This window comes from Ailuropoda melanoleuca, chromosome 2 (assembly GCF_002007445.2).
Source record: "Ailuropoda melanoleuca isolate Jingjing chromosome 2, ASM200744v2, whole genome shotgun sequence".
NCBI classification, from domain to species: Eukaryota; Metazoa; Chordata; class Mammalia; order Carnivora; family Ursidae; genus Ailuropoda; species Ailuropoda melanoleuca.
In genome coordinates, this window is record NC_048219.1 from 196,836,731 (window position 1) to 196,844,769 (window position 8,039).

Consider the following 8,039-nt stretch of genomic DNA (forward strand, 5'->3'; position numbering starts at 1 on the left):
AAAAAAAACAATTGCTTTAATCTTGAATGTTCCATGCTCCTCTTGCAGGCAGACGCCTGAGTCTCAGGGTGGGCCTGCCTCATTTAATGACCCCATTCCATGATGTAGCCCTCCTTTCTTTCAGACACTGGCATTATGCCTAGTGTTACCTGTCTTGCTTTTATCGTAATCGTTGGGCACATGTAAGATTTATCTGTTTGGATTGAACATAGTGACAGTTAAGAGACCTAATGTTAGCTAAATATTGTCTTTCTGAAGAAGCACGTCATGCCGGGACCTCTGTCTCAGTAAGGACCCCGAAATGGGGACGTTCTCCTTCTTGCAGTGTCACCCAAGGGGAAATGTTCTAATTGGTTGGGAGCCAGTACCTTGGAGGTAGTCCCATACGGTTGCTGAGAGCCAACCCTGGAGCAAGCCCCATCCCAGTCCACTGTTGACTGGGTGCACCATGCTGGATAAATTCTGGAACCACAGTGTTCTCTTCTGTAAAATAGGGTGAACAGTGGGACCTAGCCTGAGGATTGTTATTAACTTATTTATTTATTATTATTATTTAAAGACTTTACTTATTTGAGAGGGAGAGAGAGAGAGAGAGCATGCATGAGCGGAGGAGGGGTGGAGGAAGAAGCAGACTCCCCGCTGAGCAGGAAGCCCAACNGGAAGAAGCAGACTCCCCGCTGAGCAGGAAGCCCAACATGGAGCTGGATCCCAGGACCCTGAGATCATGATTGAGCCAAAGGCAGACGCTTGACCAACTGAGCCACCAAGGTGCTTCTTCTTCTTATTATTATTGTTTTAAAGACTTAATTTGTTTATTCCAAGGAGAGAGAGAGAGAGCAAGAGCATGGGTAGAGGTNTCCAAGGAGAGAGAGAGAGAGAGCAAGAGCATGGTAGAGGTGGGGGGGGGCAGGGAGCAGAGGGAGAGAGACAAGCAGATTCCACACTGAGCACAGAGCCTGATGCAGGGCTGGGTCTCACAACCCTGACATCATGACCTGAGCCAAAGCCAAGAGTCAGATGCTTAATCGACTGAGCCTCCCAGGCAACCCCCTGAGAGTTTTTCATTAAGTTAAATTAAATTTAATTTAAATTCAATTAATTAACATATAGTGTATTATTAGTTTCAGAAGCAGAGGTCAGTGATTCGTCATTTGCATAGAACACCCAGGGGTCTTTCCATCACAGTCCTTCCTTAATGCCCATCCCCCAGTGACCCCATCCCCCACCCTCTCTTCTCCAGCGACCTGAGGGCTGTTTTTTAAAAACTTAAATTTAAATTGTGGTAAAATAACGTAACGAAGTTACCGTCACACTTGTTTTGAGTGTACAGCTCTGTAACGCTAAGTACATTCTCCTTGTTGTGCAAGCCATCTCCAGGGCCGTTTCCATCGTGCAAGACCCAAGTCCTGCCCCCTGAACACGAAGTCCCGGTCGCCGCAGCCCCTGCAGACTCTTCTGCCTCTGTGGCTTCGGCCGCTCTGGGGGCCTCATACCTGTGGAATCCTTCAGTATTTGCCTGTGTGTGGCCGGCGCGTCTCACTCGGCACAACGTCCCCAAGACCCATCCATGTTGTAACGCGGGGTGTAGCCCTCACCCCTTCTGCACGCCACCCATCAAGGCTGCACCCCTGGCCCACACTCCCTCCTCTCCCTTTCTTTTTACCCACAGGTCGGTCTCTGATCCCCCCAAATTTCCCCGAGTTGAGAATTGGAGCCCCATTGCCCCCTACTTGATTTTGGGTCTGGTCCTCATCTATTGCTGACCTTCGGCTGCAGGGGACAAGAGTTTCTCCGCAGCCTTCCAGGGAGGCCCCGGCTCTCGCCCTCAGCCTCCCCGCCACCGGCCTCCGTGGCTTTGCGCGCTGCCCCCGGAAACCCTGCAACAGCCATCTGAGCCCTGGTCCTCTCGCGGGCCTGCGGTGGCGCCCCCTGCTGGACGGCTGTGTGACCGCAGCACCAGCACCCTGGGGGCTTCAGGTCAGCTGTGAGGGTGGGGGAGGGGGATCCAGTTCGGAAGCCTCAGGTTAGGGGCGGCCTCCGCAGGGGCTTCTGAGAGCAGCTCCCTTAGCTGGAGATCCCCAGGGATGCGGGTTTGCACCCCCAGCTCAGTCAGCCCTCGAATGCGGGCTGCGTCTGTGGAACAGGAGGTGAGGCAGGACCCCTCGGTGAAGCCCCAGAGAGGAGCTCGGCCGTGCGCTGACAAGGACCCACACTCTCATGGAGCGGGGCTCTGTCCCGCGGGCATCTGGAGGCCGCACAGCCACGTCAGTGGTGTGACACTCCCTCCTTCGGGCTCATGCGGCCGCCGCCGTGCATCGTGTTGCCTGAGGCCGCGGGACGGGCTCCCTCTTCCTGGAGCTGGCGTCCCAGCGGGGAGGAGACATCGCACAGCAGTCACACCATTGTCGTCCCACCTCTGCCCAGAGGAAGCCGGACCGAGGCCCCATGAGGCGCAGGTCCCGAGGCCCCTGGGGAGAGGAGTAGGAAGCAATCAACTACGGGGTGGCGGGTGGGGATAGTTCGGGTGGGACTCTCAGTTTTTATGTCATGCAGAAGGATGCCGTGCGCTTGGACTCCTCCCTGAGCCTAGTCGGCCTGGGAAGGGGCGCGCAGGGGGGGTGCACAGGAGGGGCTGAGGCCTGGTCGGCCTGGGAAGGGGCGCGCGGGAGGGGCTGGGCGCCCGGAGGTGGCCTGAGCTGCTCTGGGCCACGCTGAGTTTCCTCGGGACTTGGCACCTGCCCGGGTGGGATGCCTCCATTCCCTGCCCTGGCGGACACCTCCGCTGGCGGAAAGCCCCCAGTCCACACGTGGGTGTTGTCCTCACTGGCTTTTGGAAAGAGCAAATAGTGACTGACTTTGGACACTAGTTAACCAGAGTTGGGTGGAAGGACTTGCCTGGGACTCTAACAGCAGAGGATTCTTGCCTTTGTTTGAGATCCAGCCTCCCGTGCAAATAGGACGAAAGCCATGGTGCCCACTCCAGAAACCTACCCTTAAGCAGTGGTTCTGCTGTGTGTTCAGGCATCCAAGGGCCTTCCTGTCAGACCCCAGGCCCTGGGAGTACCGGCTTAAGGGAACCTGTGGAACAGGGCTCAGCGCTCATGCTCTGGGCAGGGGGTGGGGGTGGGGGGTTGTTGCTCTGAGTACTTGCTACTTTGGATAGATTCTGGAAGAGATGTTCAAGCTTATTTAGTCCACATCCTTCACTTTCTGGGTGAAGTAACTGAGGACTGAAGAGGTCGGAACCCACCCAGTTTGCACAGCTGGTGACAGGTAAAGGCCGCTCCAGGTGCCAGCTAGTCCAGGAAGGGCCTCACCCCGGCATCTTCACAGGTACACCTCAGGCTTGTAAATGACCCTGTCAGAAGCAGCTACACACAAACGGCCCCTGAGACACAGTTTACCAGCACGGTTTATCAATAATACCATGGTTTTCCCTAGGGTTGGGGGGGGGTCTCCTCTGATAACTTTTAACTTTTGTTTTTGATTTAAAAGTTCTTATTGGGGCACCTGGGTGGCTCAGATGGTTAAGCGTCTACCTTCGGCCCAGGTCATGATCTCCAGGTCCTGGGATCGAGCCCCGCATCACATCAGGCAGGGAATCTGCTTCCCCCCCCCCACTCTCTCTCAAATGAATAAATAAAATCTTTTTAAAAAATAAATAAAAGCTCTTATTTATTGGGAAATAAATCTAAATTACAAGGAGGTATAAAGAAGCAGAAGAAATGTCCCATTATCCCAATTCCTGGATATTCTCTGAAACCTTGCTATCGCTGGACCTATTTACATACACATGCACATACTCACGCTCGCACACATAGACATTTAACATTGCTGAGATCCCATTGCTTACATAGCATTCGAGTTTGGCTTTTTCATTTAAAATTATGGTATAAACGCCTGGGTGGCACAGCGGTTAAGCGTCTGCCTTCGGCTCAGGGCGTGATCCTGGTGTTGTGGGATTGAGCCCCACATCAGGCTCTTCCGCTATGAGCCTGCTTCTTCCTCTCCCACTCCCTCCGCTTGTGTTCCCTGTCTCGCTGGCTGTCTCTATCTCTGTCGAATAAATAAATAAAATCTTAAAAAAAATTATGGTATAAACAAACCATATTATTAAGAGCCCTTTGGAAAGAGCAGCTTTAATAAGAATATAGTCATTCAACATCCAGTAGAGAGTGATTGAGTGCCTGGGTGTGTCTGACAGTGCTGACGGTATAGGGGTTCAGAGGTGAGCAAATCAACCAGGCCCCTCTACTCATGGAACCCACTCCCTGGGGGGTGATCTGGGTGGGGGAAGAGACAAAAACAAAAGGAAGATATGAATAAGAAAATTGCTTTCACAAAGTGGTAAGTACTTTAAAGGAAATAAGGTAAGATGACAGGCTAGGGAATTCAGATGTGGTCTATTTTTGATATTTCTGAGAGATCACACATGAGCTGAGACCCAAATAATGGCAAGGATCCAGCCATATGAAGATCTGGGCGATGAGTGTTACTCTTATTCAGTTAAAGGGACCAGCAAGTGCAAAGGTCCTGAGGCAGAAATGATCTTAGCAAGAAGGTTGTGTCTTCTTTTACTCTAAGCTCAGCTGGAGAGGAAGGAACAAGGTCTTCCATGGCAGCCCCTCGGGCTTCACACCATGGTGCCAGCCACCTTCCAGCTTAGCCAGGCCAGCACACAGCAAGGCACTTGACTGGCCAAGCAAACTGATGCCTTCCTTTCTGAGCCTGCCAGGGACTTCAGTCTGGGATCCAGGGCTGATGAGGCTGTGTCCAGACTCTGGGCCACTTCTCCTTTCACCCAGTCCTTACTGCAGGCTGACCCACATCCTGGGCTCTTCGCCCCCACCCCCTACCCCTGGGCCTTTGTCTCTGGGAATGTTTGCCTCACAAGGGAGGAGAAGCAGGGCCTGGAAGCCCCTTGCTTTGTGGAGCTCTCTCTCCTGGGGTGAGTCATGGCCACTGTCATCTCTCTCATTCATTTGGAAATTGCTTATTTCAAGTATATGTCCTCCAGCTCTTTATGTCTCAAACGCGCTCTCTCTACTGTGATTTTCAATAGTTATGTAATCGCTTGTCTGTTTTCAGGAATGACTCTTTTTTATACTCTCTTTTCCTCTAATCCTTACATGACCCTGAGGTGCTCCGGGTAATTCAGCGACTGGCCCCCATGCTGCCAGCCCCCGGAACTGGAGGCTCCCCACCAGCCTCTGGGCCCCACCTGCTCCCCACTCTCCTGAGGTGGTTCCATGTCTCCTTCTTGGAGTCTGGAATCCTTAGCTGGGTCTTGTCGGTCCTGCTTCCCCAGGGCCTTGCAGCCCGGTCCCGGTCTCCGTGTGGGGGGCGTGGACCCGCATGGGGCGGCATGGAGGCCTCAGGAAGATGCTCTTTGTGACCGGGAGCATGTCCCCTCCCAGAGGCTGCCGCACGCCTGCTTCCCTCAGACAGGCTCTCAGTGGGGTCTGGTGACTCTGTTTCCTTGTCCCAGATCCTCTCAGAGACCCTCTCTCATGGCCCTTGGTCCCAAAGACAGCAGCAAGGCCTGTGCCTGCAGGCCTGCAGGGGGCCTCCTCCACCTAGATGGCTTCCCTGCTTCCCACAAACTGGGAGAAACCACACTCAGGCTTCCCCCTCATGTGGCACTGGCTGGGGTCCTCAGTGGACCCTCAGGTGCCAGAGGGCTCTCTGTGGCCTCACCCCCTGTCCTCACTGCTCTGGATGACTGACCACTCATAGACAAGCCATTGCTGGTCACAGCTGTCCCGTGGCCCCAGACCCAAAGGAGGATTCTGTCTAGCATGAAGTTTGGAGGAAGGGGGCTAGGCAGTGTCTGCTGGGAAGGCAGGGCACTTGAGGTCAGAGGCCAGGGTCAGTGACCTCCCTGAGGTCCCCCTCCACTCTTACTCAGGTGACCCAGCCAGTGTTCAGAGTTCAGAGGTGGGGACTTCTCGTAGGAGCCTCTGGGCTCCCAGGTCAGCCACAGTGAGTAGATCAGGGAAGATGTCTGGGTTAGGACGCTTCAGCTATCAGACACCACAGCATTCTCTGTATCTGGTGCGGCCCCCCCAAGGGCTCTACCTGGCCATCCTGTGAGGATGACATCCCACCCCCTCTCCCTCTAACACCCGGAGGGCACCAAGCTGGTGCGTCTTTGTCTGAAGTCTTAATCACTTTGGCGCTTTGGGCCAGCCTTCATGAACTAAGGGCCCAGGCCTGAAGAAGGACACAGTCTCACTATGGCCCACCCCCCCTATTTAGAAGACTTCTGGGAAGCCAGAGCGGGGACAGGCAGTGGCAGGGAAGGGAAAGAAAGGAGGCTAACACTGTTCTCCATGTGAATATGAAGTATTAGTTTCAGTGTGGACAAGGGTGTTCAGAAATGATCCAACAGTTGGGAAGCTGTTTTATTCTTCTTCATAGAGTTTGATGAATTGTTTGAGAACCTTCATTCTTGGGAGTGTGTGTGATAAAGATAAATACGTGGACAATCAGGAGAACGATGGAGATCTGGGAGCCCCGGAAGGAGCCTGTGTCACAGTGTCCACATCACCCTGGACCGTTCCAAGGGACTGAACTGTCCTGCCCCTGCCTTGGGATGAGTCTTGAATGGAGCACCCTGTGCTGAAAGAGAGGGGGTAGTTGGGAAGATACATACGTAGCTGGTGGGGTTGCTAGAAAGTCAGGAAGATTTGACAAGGCAGGGGTCAGAGGATGGAGGTGCTCTGGCCAACGGGGTAGACCTGGAAGCTGGGGAGTAGGGCTAGTAACTCAGGGCCACCCTGGAGGCAACATGTCTGAGGGTGCAATTTGCTGGGTGCTTTATCCCCATGAAGCAAGGGATAGCTCTATCCAGTGAGTGTTGCAAAATTCCTTCCCTCCTGGGTTGTCATTCTCTTAGGTGGCTCCTAACTTCTCAGTAAAGGCTCAGACATATAGCCTGCCCATGTGGTGAAGAATGGACAGAAGCCTGGTCAGCACTGCTGGAGGGAGATGAGCTCTGGTGGCTCGCCTGGCCTCTGTCCGGGTGACCAAAGCTCAAGAGGTCCTGGAAGCAGCTAGCTGCAGGGACAGTGATGCTCTCCGGAGGAGTGGACAGCAGAGGACGGCATGGGTGTGGCTTACTGGAAGGTACATAGCTCTCCGTGAAGTCTCCAGCATCTAGACAGTACTCAGCACTGTTGACCTTAAAAATTAAACTGTCAGTTATTGCACTGGCAAAAATGGATTTATTCTGGAATAGCAGAGAATTCAGGGACAAGCACACTACAGCAAAACCATAGGCAAGTTCCCAGAACAAAGGAGAGGTTCTCTTTTATAGAGAAAAGAGGGAGTCGGGAGGGCGGTTACAAGCAAAAAGTCCATGGAAGGAAACTGGGAGCTGGGAGTGGCTTCTCATGGGCTGAGCTGTGACTGTCTCTCATTGACTGGACAGTTTGATGAGGACGAAACCTTTCTTCCCGTGGCTGGGATGGTAAAATAATATCCATGTGCAAGGTCCTTCTGTTCCTGTCGGATCTGCAATTGATAACCAGTGCTGGGAACGAGAGCTCCTCCTGCTGGCCTCCTGCCTCTATGTGGTGAAGGATGTTTCCTATTAATTTTCACAGCACATAGTGATTCACTGGGTGCCCGGACACTTCTTCATGAACTATCTTCACTGAATACATATGACTATCCGATTAGTACATGAAAAGAGTTCAAAATCACAAATCACTAGAGAAATGCAAATTAAAACCATAATAAGATATTATATCATGACTAGAATGACTAGTTAAAAAGACTGAACTTAAAAAAAAAAAAAGACTGACCTATCATCTTGGCAGGAATATGAAGCAATTAGAAATCACATACATTGGGGTGCCTGGGTGGCACAGCGGTTAAGCGTCTGCCTTCGGCTCAGGGCGTGATCCCGGCGTTATGGGTTCGAGCCCCACATCAGGCTCCTCTGCTATGAGCCTGCTTCTTCCTCTCCCACTCCCCCTGCTTGTGTTCCCTCTCTCGCTAGCTGTCTCTATCTCTGTCAAATAAATAAATAAAAT